This window comes from Aquarana catesbeiana, linkage group LG07 (genome assembly GCF_042186555.1).
Source record: "Aquarana catesbeiana isolate 2022-GZ linkage group LG07, ASM4218655v1, whole genome shotgun sequence".
In the NCBI taxonomy this organism is placed as follows: Eukaryota; Metazoa; Chordata; class Amphibia; order Anura; family Ranidae; genus Aquarana; species Aquarana catesbeiana.
The window spans coordinates 254,053,009-254,066,959 of NC_133330.1; the positions used below are offsets into that span (position 1 = coordinate 254,053,009).

Below are 13,951 nucleotides of genomic sequence, written 5' to 3' on the forward strand. Positions count from 1 at the left end.
AAAAGGCCTGTCTATGTTAGTCTATGGCTTCATGCCCACCTAGGCGTTTTTGAGCTGCAAATGGCATAGGCGTTTTTAAGCTGTAAAAAAAAAAACCAGGACCAGTGGGTTCTGAGAGACGTTTTTCAGCTGTAAAAACGCTCTAACGCTGATAAACGCTCAAAAACGCTCAAAAACATCACTCACCAACGGTTTTTAATCCATTGAAAAAAAAAAAAAAAAAAAAAAATTTAAATAATGCTAAAAATCGCTAACGCGGAAAAACGCTAAAAAACGCTAATGAACGCTAATAAACGCTATTGCAAAAACGTTGAAAAAAACTGAAAAAAAAGTTTTAAAAAATCACTGCAAAGATACTGGCGTTTTCATAACGTTATTTTAACATCCTGTGTGCACGAGGCCTTAGAAGTATTTAGAGTATCCAATAAGATCTTGGACACAGAATTTTCTTTAAAAGCAGTTAATATGAATTGGATCTCATAAATAAGTGTTTTCATAAGGCAGTACAACAAACAGAAAAAAAAAGTATATGTACCATTTTTTTTTTGACAGTACAGTTTTCATACATACAGTTCTGGCCTTCTGAAAATTCTAGTTGACTGTTAATACTGTATAGGCTTCAGCACTTTGAGTCACTGTCCTAGAACAAGAACGCAAATTAGCAAAATAAAATAACAAATCTTATCTACATACTCTTTCCAGGTCAGGACGACAGGCAGGCAATTGGCGTGTGCAGAAAGAAAGGTCAGCAATGGCAGCCTCCGTGCTTAATTGAGAAGTGTCCTTTAAAAATGCATGCTATAAGAAACTTTTCCAAGCAAATATTTGAACAAAGCCTTACGGTAAACATTTCCCCCGTTTACTTTAGGCTAGATTACTTGTTTAGCTTTGAACAGCTTAAAAAACATTGCTATACAAACTCAAGGTGACAATTATTTTCACAAATCTTACACACAGCCCATTAAACTACTATTACACACAAATAAATGTTTAGCAACAGCTAAAGTGATAGATACGCCATAGAAGCAGCACCATTAGCATAACTAGCTGGCAGGGCAGTTTCAGCATCTTCAGGCAAAGCAGCTGCATTGGCCCAATCTTCGTGTAAAGCAGTACTACCAGCTATACAAGTGCCAGGCTTCTTTGGAAGGCATTCAAGCTAAGAATCAGGCAGAGAGCCAATAAACAAAAATTCTCAGAGAGGTCAGCAAAGGTAGCCAAAGGAATTCTTCTATGACAGAAGTTTTTTTTAAGGCTAAATCCTTGGTTAAAAAAAAAAAAAAACACAATTACAGGAAGAGACAATGAACTGCCTAGAGAGCTCAACAGCTGGTAGAGTAGTTCATTGAAAACTACAAGCCGCACAGCCACATTTTTGGCAAATTGTGACAGCAAGTGCGGGGAGAAGATCCCCCACTCTCTGTAACAACTGGGGAACCAGGGGAAGGGTGTAACATGTTACGAAAGGTGAAATTATTCTTTAAATATAGCAGGTAGGAAACTTTCTATGTAGCTCTGTAAGCACTGCCTGACCTGGGCTGCTCATTGCTCAGGGCACTCCTACCAACCTCAGAAGGAGCCCTGTTTGAGAAAGGATGATCTAAACCTTTGACTCAGAGCAATTATGTTGATTAGGAGTAAAACATTCCAGATATGCATGCTTGTTTCAGAGTGTCTCAAAGTACTTAAACCAGTAAAGCCCCTTTCATATGGACGTTATAATCAGGCGCACCCGATCAGAACCTTCACTATTCTCTATGGGGCGGTGGGTGTAAATGGACATGTAAGATAAGGAATAGGGAAACCTTTCAAATCCAGTTTTGGGCAACATCATTAATTTTCTTTTATACTTGTGGATGTAAATAAGCCACACAAGGGCAGACAATAAAAGTGCCTACAAGTATAGAATTTTTACTTGCGTCTGCCACTTTCAGTTCATTGGGGCACCCCCAACCCCAATGTGAAACCTTCTGGGAAACATACCAGGAGGCTGCGGGTGCAGTCATACAGCGCTGCTGTGCCTTGAACCAATAAAAACGGGAGTGAAGTTCTTCTTTAAGTGATCAGATAGGTTGGAAACCCACACAACCATGGTGAGAACAATGCAAACGCCATGCAGATAGTCCCCTTTCACATGGGCACTGTCAGATGGCAAAAACAGGCAGTTAGGCCCCTTTCACATGGGCGATCCGATAAGGTCCACCTGTCAGTTTTTCAGGCTGACCTGATCAGACCTTCCAGTCTCTTCTATGAAGTGGTGGATGTCTGCTAACATCAGATTCTGTCCACCAAAAACAGACGGATAGGATACCTATTCCCCCATCCGTCTGGCGGATCTGATGGAAACAGACAGGCGGAACGTTTTCATCCAATTGCCCATAGAGAACAGCAGGGCTGTGTCCGCTCTTCATAGCGGAGCATACACCGACCTGTCATCTGCCTGCTCAGTACAGAGAGATTCCTCTACTGAGCAAGCGGATCCCGCTTCACGAAGGCGCTCGTGTAAAAGGGGCTTTAAGTGCAATTTTGACTTGTCATCTATCAAAATCAGGCAACGGCCGGATAGCCCCATACATACAGTGGGAAAATTAAGTATTGAACACGTCACCATTTTTCTAGGTAAATATTTTTCTAAAAAGGGTACTGTTAACATGAAATTTTCAACACATGGTCGGTCGCAATCCATACAAAGAAACCAAAACAAAGATCATAAATGAAGAAGTTATATGTAATAAAATGGAATGACACAGGGAAAGAGTATTGAACATGCTAACTGAAATGTATTTCATACTTCGTACAAAATTCTTTGTTGGTAATGACAGCTTCACGATGCCTCCTGTATGGAGAAACTAGTTTCTTTATAGCATTGCTCAGGTGTGATTTTGGCCCATTCTTCCACACAAACAGTCTCCAAATCTTGAAGGTTCCTTGGGCCTCTTCTATGAACTCTGATCTTTAGTTCTTTCCATAGATTTTCTAATGGATTCAAGTCAGGTGATTGGCTGGGCCATTCTAGCAGCTATATTTTCTCTCTTTGAAACCAATTGAGTTTCCTTGGCTTTGTGTGTTGGGATCATTGTCTTATTGAAATGTCCAACCTTGTTTCATCTCCATCAACCTGGTAGATGGCAGAAGATTTTTATCAAGAATGTCTTGGTACATTTTTCCATTCATCCTTCCTTCAATGATATGAAGTCTATTATTACTGTATGGGAATGTGGGATAATACTGTGCAAACTGTTACCAAATAGAAACAATATGAAAAAGCTGCTACACAAGAATGTGACAAATATTCAAATAGGAAGGTGGATAAAATGTAGCGCTAAAACAAATTATACAGTGTAAAGTGCACACATAAATGATGAACATTTTTCATTTGAACATTAATAATGTTCATTTTCACATGAACATTATTCATTGAATGTTTATTAGATTAATAAACATTCAATGAAAAATGAATAATAAAGTCCAAAGTAGTGAAACAATTGAAAAATAAGAGAACATACACACTCACATACCAGTTTTTTCATTCACTTATCTGAAGATTGTCACTTTACGTTTGTGGACTTTCATCTATTTTTCCCTTTCAGGATCTGATTTGTGTTACTGGACTTATTCTCTTATTTTTCAATTGTTTTACTACTTTGGACTTTATTATTCATTTTTCATTGAATGTTTATTAGATTGTTCATGATTTATGTGTGCACTTTACACTGTATAATTTTAGCGCTACATTTTATCCACCTATCATTACTGTATGCTGAAAAACAGCCCCACACCATGATGTTCCCACCTCCAAACTTCACTGTTGATATGGTGTTTTTGGGGTGATGTGCAGTGCCATTTGACATCCAAACATGGAGGAGTGTATTATGGCATCCAAAGAGTTCAATTTTGGTCTCATCTGAACAGACTATGGAGCCATTTCACTCTGAGTTAAATAACGGCAAATAAAATGCATTAAAACACATGCAGTAAATCAGCTGTGAAAGTTCAATTCATTTAAAAGAATTTAGCGTTAAATAACGAATGTAGTATTTTTGCGATTGTTCAGTAACTACTGCATTATCTCATGCGGTAATTTATCGCACGTGTCAGTGGTTATGTGTGGTTTAAGACAAGTTGCTTATAATATTTTACTTTAACAGGTTTGTTATTTTTCTTTTGCAAAAAACTATTTTTTGATCTGACATTTTTTACAGTACTCTGTATTTGAAGGCATTGAAATTTGAACTACCTTCTCAAATTTGTCTCCTGATGCTTGGTAATCCAAGCTCCTTTACTAAATTCATCATGCAATACATTCATAAAAATTTGTTTTTTTGGAAATGTATGGCCTACTAGAGTTGTTGAAAGTGTTCTTTTCTATGTTTTTGGTCCAATTCTGTGCTGCTGCCTATGTTTATATTGTGGAAACTAAAAGAAAAAACTGGACTATTTTTTTGTATATAATTTTTTTTAAAACATTTTTACTTATTTTTCATGTTCCTGTCCAAGTTTAACGTGTAATGGTGTGCAGTGAAGGAAAAAGGTATTTGATCCCCTGCTGATTTTGTACATTTGCCCACTGACAAAAATGATCAGTCTATAATTTTAATGGTAGATTTTAACAGTGAGAGACAGAACAAAAAAAAAATCCAGAAAAACGTATTTCAAAAAAAGTTATAAATTGATTTGCATTTTAATGAGCGAAATAAGTATTTGATCCCCTATCAAATCAGCAAGAGTGTCTTCAACACAGGTAACGAGCTGAGATTAGGAGTATTCTCTGAGGCCTCATTCACACGAGGCAGACTCCGTTTCGACGGAGGCCGCCTCGGTCCGCCGGCTCAGCGGGAGATCTCTCCGTTGATACCAGGTACCTCTCTGCTCACTGAGCGGGGAGGGGCTTGTCAGGCGCCGCTGCTGCCTATATAGGGATCGGAAGAAAACGGACAGCATGTTCGTTTTCGTCAGATCTCACCCGGTCCGATAGCGACGGATCTGGACGTAGGGCCATCCGTCTGCTTTTAGTGGATCGGACGGGGTCGGATGTCAGCAGACATGTCTCCGCTGACATCCGTCGCTCCATAGGCTAACGTGGAGCGCCCGTTCAGGTCCGCCGTCAAAACTGACAGGCAGACCTGAACGGTCCGATCGTGTGAAAGGGGCCTGAAACACTTCATTACCCAGCTATAGTCATAAGACGTCCGCAGATGGGATCTCCCATGCTGGGCGGGCGTCATATGACGTCCTCAGTTTCCCGGCGGTATAGGGGGCGTGCCGGCCCCGTCACCGCGGAGCTGTTGCGCGTGTCCGGTGGCCGCGATGTCACTCCCTAGGTAACACATTTAACCCCTTGATCTCCTCCTAGTGTTAACTCCTTCCCTGCCAGTGACATTTACACAGTAATCAGTGCATATTTATAGCACTGATCGCTGTATAAATGTCACTGGTCTCAAAATAGTGTCAAAAGTGTCCGATCTGTCCGCCGCAATGTCACAGTCACGATAAAAAAGAAAAAAAAAAAAAAAAAAAACGCAGATCTCTACTATTACTAGTAATAAATATAAATGCCATAAATCAATAACCTATTTTGTAGGAGCTATAACGTTTGCGCAAACCAATCAATATATGCTTATTGCGTTTTTTTTTTTTACCAAAAATATGTAGAAGAATACATAGCCTAAACTAAGGGAAAAAAATTGTTTTTCTTTTTTTTTTTTTTTTTAAATTGGGATATTTATTATAGCAAAAAGTAAAAAATATTGTGTTTTTTCAAAATTGTCACTTTTTTTTTTTGTTTATAGCCCAAAAAATAAAACCACAGTGGTGATCAAATACCACCAAAAGAAAGCTGTATTTGTGGGGACAAAAATGATAAAAATTTAAATTTAGGTACAGTGTTGCATGACCGCGCAATTGTCATTCAAAATGTTACAGCGCTGAAAGCTGAAAATCGGCCTGGGCAGGAAGGGGGCGAAAATGCCCGCTATTGAGGTAGTTAAAGGGAGTGCTCCTAATCTCAGTTTGTTACCTGTATAAAAGATACCTGTCCACAGAAGCACTCAGATTCCAATCTCTCCACCATGGCCAAGACCAAAGAGCTGCCCAAGATTGTAGCCCTACACAAGGCTAGAATGTGCTACAAGACCATTGCCAAGCAGCTTGGTGAAATGGTGACAACAGTTGGTGCGATTATTTGCAAATGGAAGAAACACAAAATAACTGTCAATCTCCCTCAGTCTGGGGCTCCATGCAAGGATCTCACCTCGTGGAGCTTCACAGATTATGAGAACGGTGAGGAATCATCCCAGAACTACACAGGAGAATCTCGTTAATGATCTCAAGGCAGCTGGGACCATAGTCACCAAGAAAACAATTGGTAACACAGTACGCCGTGAAGGACTGAAATACTGCAGCGCCCGCAAGGTCCCCCTGCTCAAGAAAGCACATGTACAGGCCTGTCTGAAGTTTGCTAATGAACATCTGAATGATTCAGAGGAGAACTGGGTGAAAGCGTTGTAGTCAGATGAGACCAAAATTGAGCTCTTTGGCATCAACTCAACTCGCTGTGTTTGGAGGAGGAATGCTACCCATGATCCAAAGAACACCATCCAAACCGTCAAACATGGAGTTGGAAACATTATGCTTTGGGGTTGTTTTTCTGCTAAGGGGACAGGACTACTTCACCGCATCAAAGGGAATTTGGACGTGCCATGTACTGTTAAATCAATACTTGTGTACTCGTGATGTATACAGCCACATTTGTGTGTGTCCACTACTGGTAGAATAGTGTCAACTTTCTGTGGGTCCTCTGTGGGTGGAATTAGACCCCTCTCTGATGGTAGTATTGCACCCCTTCCTGTGGGTGTTCCGTGAGTGGAAAGCCTCTTTCTGAGGGTTTGAATAGACCCCTCTTTCTGGTACCACACTGGTTACTGCCACCAAAAGGGTGGTGGTAAATCTCGCACCTTTTTTTCATTCCAGTTTCATTTGTGAATTGGACAGATTACCACGCGATTTTACCAACAAGTTGGTTTTTTTTGTTGTTTACCACAAAATCTTTTTTTGTGACTTGTACTTAACTTACCGCATGCAATTTATGCAAATGAGTAACATGATACCCTTATCGTATGCGGTAAACATTAGTGAATTGGCCCCTATATCCTCCCAGTATTTCACAGGCTTGTCTAAATGCTGTGCAGCAAACTTTAACCACTTAGGCCCCTTTCACACTAGGCGGGCTCCGTTTCTACGGGGTCCGCCGGCTCAGCGGGAGATCAGTCCGTTAATCTCAGCTGAGCTGGCGGATGACAGGTCCCTCTCTGCTCACTGTCAGGTGCCGCTTCCGCCTATGGAGGGATTGGATGAAAAACGGACAGCGTGTCCGTTTTCGTCAGATCTCCCTCAATCCGATAGCGACGGACCTGGACGCAGAGCCATCCGTCTGCTTTTCAGCGGATCGGACCGGGTCGGATGTCAGCGGACATGTCTCCACTGACATCTGACGCTCCATAAGCTAACATGGAGCACCTGTTCAGGTCCGCCGTCAAAACTGACAGGCGGACCTAAACGGTCCGCCGTCAAAACTGACAGGCGGACCTGAACTGTCCGATCGTGTGAAAGGGGCCTTAAAGACCAGCCTTGTTTTGAGATTTTGGTGTTTAGATGTTTAAAACAGTTTTTTTTTGCTAGAAAATTACTTAGAACCCCCAAACATTATAAATGTTTTTTTTCTAACACCCTAGAGAATAAAATGGTGGTCATTGCAATACTTTTTTTCACACCGTATTTGCGCATCGGTCTTACAAGCGCCCTTTTTTGGGGAAAAAAAAAATCACTTTTTTTGAATAAAAAAATAAGACAACAGTAAAGTTAGCCCAATTTATTTTTATATTGTAAAAGATAATGTTACGCCGAGTAAATTGATACCCAACATGTCACGCTTCAAAACTGCGCCCGCTCGTGGAATGGCGTCAAACTTTTACCCTCAAAAATCTCCATAGGCGACGTTTTAAAAATTCTACAGGTTGCATGTTTTGCGTTACAGAGGAAGTCTAGGGCTAGAATTATTGCTCTCACTCTACTGATCGCGGCGATACCTCACATGTGTGGTTTGACCACCATTTTCATATGCGGGCGCTACTCACGTATGCGTTCGCTTCTGCGCGCAAACTCATTGGGACGGGGCGTTTTAAACATTTTTTTTTTTTTTTTATTTACTTTACGTGATTTTATTTATTTTTACACTTTTTTTTAAAAAAAAATTGATTCACTTTTTTTCCTATGACAAGGGATGTAAACATCCCTTGTCATAGAAAAAAAGCAAGACAGGTGCTCTTAAATATGAGATCTGGGGTCAAAAAGTCCTAAGATCTCATATTTGGACTTAAATGCAAAAAAAAGAAAAAAAAAATTGTCATTTGAAAAAATGACATTGAAAAAATGTGCCTTTAAGAGGTATGGGCGGAAGTGACGTTTTGACGTCGCTTCCGCCCTGCAGTGTCATGGAGACGGGTGGGAGCCATCTTCCCCTCATTCGTCTCCATGTCAGCCCAGGGGACAGACGCGATCGCCTCCGCCGGCCCAGGTAAGCGGCGGAGGGCACCGGATAGCGGCGGGAGGGGGGACCCCTCTCCCGCCTCCGATAAAAGTGATCTTGTGGCGAATTTGACGCAGAGACCACTTTTATCTAGTAGCTGACCGAACACGGGGATACCGGGGTTCTGGCAGCTAGCTGCTGCCATAACAATGATATCCGGCCCTAAAAAAGGGGACGTTTATGTACATGCGGCGGTCGGCAAGTGGTTAAATGAGCTTCTGCAATGGAGTCTTTCTTGTGAGGTGAGCGTGCATACAGGCCATGGCAGTTGAGTGCATTACTTATTTGTTTTCTTTGAAACAATTGTACCTGCTAATTCCAGGTCTTTCTGAAGCTCTCCACAAGTGCTCTTCTTGGCTCTTGGACAACTCTTCTGTTTATTATTTTCACTCCTCTGTTATAAATCTTGTGAGGATCACCTGGTCAAGGCCAGTTTTTGGTGAATTTATGTTCTTTCCACTTCCGGATCATTGTCCCAACAGCACTCACTGGAACATTCAGAAGTTTAGAAATTCTTCTACAGAATGCCATCATTCTGTAACTAACGCCCTCAGTATGTTTTGCAACAATAAGGTTGCAAAGGTCTTGGTAAAGCTCTTTGCTTTTACCCAACATGAGATGTTTCTTGTGTGACAACTTTGGTAATGAGACAAAATTTTATAGGCCATCAGCTGAGACTGAACCAGCTGATATTAAATTTTCACTGACAAGGGATAGGATTGCTTTCTAATTACTGATAGAGTTCAGCTGGTGTCTTGGCTTTCCATTAGGGCTGCAACTAACGATTATTTTCATAATCGATTAGTTGGCCGATTATTGTTTCGATTAATCGATTATTCGGTTAATAATCTTAAAAAAAAAAAGTGTGATGTGTAATTTAGTTTAATATGTAAAGTTTAAAAAAAAAAAGGAAATTTATTCTTAAATATCTCAATGCAGTGGTAAATATAAATTACCAACTTTATGGTTAGGGAGCAAAAGCTCTAATCCACTCTGAGAATAACAGACAGAAGAGATATACAGTATATACTATTAGAGGAGATATACTATTAAAGGGTGAATCTGGTAAATATCATCATACTCAGAGATCGATTTTTTTTTTTTTTTTTTTTTTTTATTTAAAAAACAATGTCTTCCTTCAAAAACAAAATGTCATTTTAAGAACGTTCGTTTGATTTTATAATCGTTAGTGGGGTCAAATCGATAAATACAGTAATAGAAAACTTCTTGGTGAAAGGAATTTTGTGGTTGTGACAGTGTATGTGGTTTTCGTTCAGAAATTACAATTTTTTTAAAAACAGAATGTTATAAACAAGTGAAAATTTCAAACATTCTTTCATTCAGCGAATGTACAAAGATTTTTCGTCTGAATATTCTCACCTGAAAATTGATCGGTGTGGCCAGCATAAGGCTTGGTATACACCTATGCATTTTGCTTTTGATCCGTTTCTGCAGTGCTTTTTGCTGTGCGTTTTGATTTTTGCACATGTGATTTTGCTGCGATTTGCGTTGTTGCATTTTTTTTTTTGGAGAATTTGTTTTTGGGCGGATTAAAAAACACAAATTGCTGCAAAAACGCATTACATGCTTTTCTGCAGCTTCTCCATTGAAGTATATTGAACCAAAAAAGCACTGTTTTGCTTTAAAAAAAAAAACAAACGTCCCTGACCCTTTCCAAATACGCAGTGGCTGAAAAATGCATAGATATGAACGTGTCCCATAGGAAACCATGTAAACGAACTGCAGTGCGTTTCTGCAAAAAGCACCAAAAAACACATAGGTGTGAAACAGGTCTAAGACGTTTATTAACATAATGGTTTTTTTTTTAACACCATTATGTTACTGGCCGATTAATCGATTATGAAAATAGTAATCGATTAATTTCATAATCGATTAGTTATCGATTAGTTGTTTCAGCCCTACTTTCCGTGCCGTTTTGCACCTTCCTTTCTTCATGTGTTCAAAACTTTTTCCACGTGTCATTCCATTTTATTACACAGAACCTAATTTCTGAACTTTTTTGTTTTGGTTTCTTTGTATGCATTATTGCTCCTGACATGTGGTGAAAATGTCATGTCAATAGCACATTTAGAAATATATCTACCTAGAAAAATGGTGACATGCTCAATTATTATTTTACCCGCTGTATTGCCACAGTGCAGGGAGAGAAAAAAATGGGCACGTTATATTTGGCAGGTGACACCGTCTTTCACTGCACCCTATACAGGTGAATGGTGCTGTGCTGCAACCGCAACCAATGGACATGATTGCAGTGTAATATCTCTGTATAAACAGGCCTATGGAAGGTACCATATCCCCTCCTGATTGCATGAACCCCATGGACCAGCTGCTGATAAAAGCACCATCCTCTATGGATTACCAGCCAGGCCCATGACAAAGAGGCCATTGGGTCCAAGTTGGGATTTGAAGCAAGGCAGAAGTGTTATCCTCTGTGCTGCATTATGGATCTGAACAGAGAATTCCCACCCGGGTGTGAGTGAGCCCCCCCTCCCCCCATGGTCTGCACAGACAGGGGAATATCACGGGGTGTCTTCAGAGCCCCCCACAGAAAGTTGGGTGCTCCCTTACACCACCAGTCACACCCTCCCCCCCCCCAGGAATACACAGGGGACCACACACTAACATTCCCTACACTCCCTGCTCCTCACACAGGAATGAGCCAAGCTTCCCCACCATGCTGAGCTCCTCTCCTCACCTGTCTCCCCCTTAGTACCGGGCACAGGAGCTCTTCTGTCTTCCTTGGAAAGCCAAGCGGAAGTAGTCCGCCGCCTCAGTCTTCCTCTCCCCTGACGGAGCAGCAGCTGTGTCACCGGTGAGAACATCCTACAGCCGGTCCCATAGCGAGGCTTGGAACGCACTTCCGGCTGAGAATGCTACCATGGCAACGCGTCTCCCGGGCTCTTCCCCATTCACTGTGCTGGAGGACAAGGCAGGTTAAAAGAAGCCGAAAGGTGCCAGGATGGGGGGTGTGCTCCGTGTGTGAAGAAATAGAGTGTGCTGTGTATAGGGAGGATGGAGTGTGCTGTGTATAAGGAGGATGGAGTGTGCTGTGTATAGGGAGGATGGAGTGTGCTGTGTATAAGGAGGATGGAGTGTGCTGTGTGTATGAGGAGGATGGAGTGTGCTGTGTGTATGAGGAGGATGGAGTGTGCTGTGTGTATGAGGAGGATGGAGTGTGCTGTGTATAAGGAGGATGGAGTGTGCTGTGTATAAGGAGGATGGAGTGTGCTGTGTATATAAGGAGGATGGAGTGTGCTGTGTGTATGAGGAGGATGGAGTGTGCTGTGTGTATATAAGGAGGATGGAGTGTGCTGTGTGTATAGGGAGGAAGGAGTGTGCTGTGTGTATAAGGAGGATGGAGTGTGCTGTGTGTATGAGGAGGATGGAGTGTGCTGTGTGTATGAGGAGGATGGAGTGTGCTGTGTGTATGAGGAGGATGGAGTGTGCTGTGTATAAGGAGGATGGAGTGTGCTGTGTATAAGGAGGATGGAGTGTGCTGTGTATAAGGAGGATGGAGTGTGCTGTGTATATAAGGAGGATGGAGTGTGCTGTGTGTATGAGGAGGATGGAGTGTGCTGTGTGTATATAAGGAGGATGGAGTGTGCTGTGTGTATAGGGAGGAAGGAGTGTGCTGTGTGTATAAGGAGGATGGAGTGTGCTGTGTGTATGAGGAGGATGGAGTGTGCTGTGTATATAAGGAGGATGGAGTGTGCTGTGTATATAAGGAGGATGGAGTGTGCTGTGTGTATAGGGAGGATGGAGTGTGCTGTGTGTATGAGGAGGATGGAGTGTGCTGTGTGTATAGGGAGGATGGAGTGTGCTGTGTGTATAAGGAGGATGGAGTGTGCTGTGTGTATGAGGAGGATGGAGTGTGCTGTGTATAAGGAGGATGGAGTGTGCTGTGTATATAAGGAGGATGGAGTGTGCTGTGTATAAGGAGGATGGAGTGTGCTGTGTGTATGAGGAGGATGGAGTGTGCTGTGTATAAGGAGGATGGAGTGTGCTGTGTATATAAGGAGGATGGAGTGTGCTGTGTGTATGAGGAGGATGGAGTGTGCTGTGTGTATGAGGAGGATGGAGTGTGCTGTGTTTATAGGGAGGATGGAGTGTGCTGTGTTTATAGGGAGGATGGCGTGTGCTGTGTGTATAGGGAGGATGGCGTGTGCTGTGTGTATAGGGAGGATGGAGTGTGCTGTGTGTATATGGAGGATGGCGTGTGCTGTGTGTATAGGGAGGATGGCGTGTGCTGTGTGTATATGGAGGATGGCGTGTGCTGTGTGTATATGGAGGATGGCGTGTGCTGTGTGTATATGGAGGATGGCGTGTGCTGTGTGTATATGGAGGATGCTGTGTGCTGTGTGTATATGGAGGATGCTGTGTGCTGTGTGTATAGGGAGGATGCTGTGTGCTGTGTGTATAGGGAGGATGGAGTGTGCTGTGTGTATAGGGAGGATGCTGTGTGCTGTGTGTATAGGGAGGATGCTGTGTGCTGTGTGTATAGGGAGGATGGAGTGTGCTGTGTGTATAGGGAGGATGGAGTGTGCTGTGTGTATAGGGAGGATGGAGTGTGCTGTGTGTATAGGGAGGATGGAGTGTGCTGTGTGTATAGGGAGGATGCTGTGTGCTGTGTGTATAGGGAGGATGCTGTGTGCTGTGTGTATAGGGAGGATGGAGTGTGCTGTGTGTATAGGGAGGATGGAGTGTGCTGTGTGTATAGGGAGGATGCTGTGTGCTGTGTGTATAGGGAGAATGGAGTGTGCTGTGTGTATAGGGAGGATGCTGTGTGCTGTGTGTATAGGGAGGATGCTGTGTGCTGTGTGTATAGGGAGGATGCTGTGTGCTGTGTGTATAGGGAGGATGGAGTGTGCTGTGTGTATAGGGAAGATGCTGTGTGCTGTGTGTATAGGGAGGATGCTGTGTGCTGTGTGTATAGGGAGGATGCTGTGTGCTGTGTGTATAGGGAGGATGGAGTGTGCTGTGTGTATAGGGAGGATGGAGTGTGCTGTGTGTATAGGGAGGATGGAGTGTGCTGTGTGTATAGGGAGGATGCTGTGTGCTGTGTGTATAGGGAGGATGCTGTGTGCTGTGTGTATAGGGAGGATGCTGTGTGCTGTGTGTATAGGGAGAATGGAGTGTGCTGTGTATAAGGGATATAGGGGATGATTTACTAAAACTGGAAAGTTCAAAATCTGGTGCAGCTGTGCATAGAAACTAAGCAGAGCCATTTTTTTTGTCAAAGCTTAAAGTGATACTAAAGGTTATTTTTTTTTTTTTTAAACAAACATTTTATACTTACCTCCATTGTGCAGGTGGTTTTGCACAGAGTGGCCCCAAACCTGATCTTCT

At 42.3% G+C, this 13,951-nt stretch overlaps 2 protein-coding genes across 7 annotated transcripts in view; one reads left to right on the plus strand and one right to left on the minus strand.

The window, feature by feature from the left end:
• KLHL20 (kelch like family member 20) overlaps positions 1-11,460 on the minus strand; it is a 151,634-nt gene extending 140,174 nt beyond the window's left edge. The window contains exons 1-2 of one of the 5 annotated variants that reach the window (XM_073593214.1): positions 11,301-11,460; positions 571-635 (exon numbers count right to left, since the gene is read on the minus strand). The gene's annotated coding sequence lies outside the window, so the exon portion shown is untranslated. Of the gene's footprint in view, positions 1-535; positions 641-11,300 lie in introns of all 5 variants that reach the window. The other 4 variants (XM_073593213.1, XM_073593212.1, XM_073593210.1 and 1 more) reach the window with 4 other exon arrangements.
• Positions 11,413-13,951, plus strand: part of ANKRD45 (ankyrin repeat domain 45) — a 128,526-nt gene continuing 125,987 nt past the window's right edge. The window contains exon 1 of one of the 2 annotated variants that reach the window (XM_073593215.1): positions 11,413-11,534. The gene's annotated coding sequence lies outside the window, so the exon portion shown is untranslated. Of the gene's footprint in view, positions 11,557-13,951 lie in introns of both variants that reach the window. The other variant, XM_073593216.1, reaches the window with a different exon arrangement.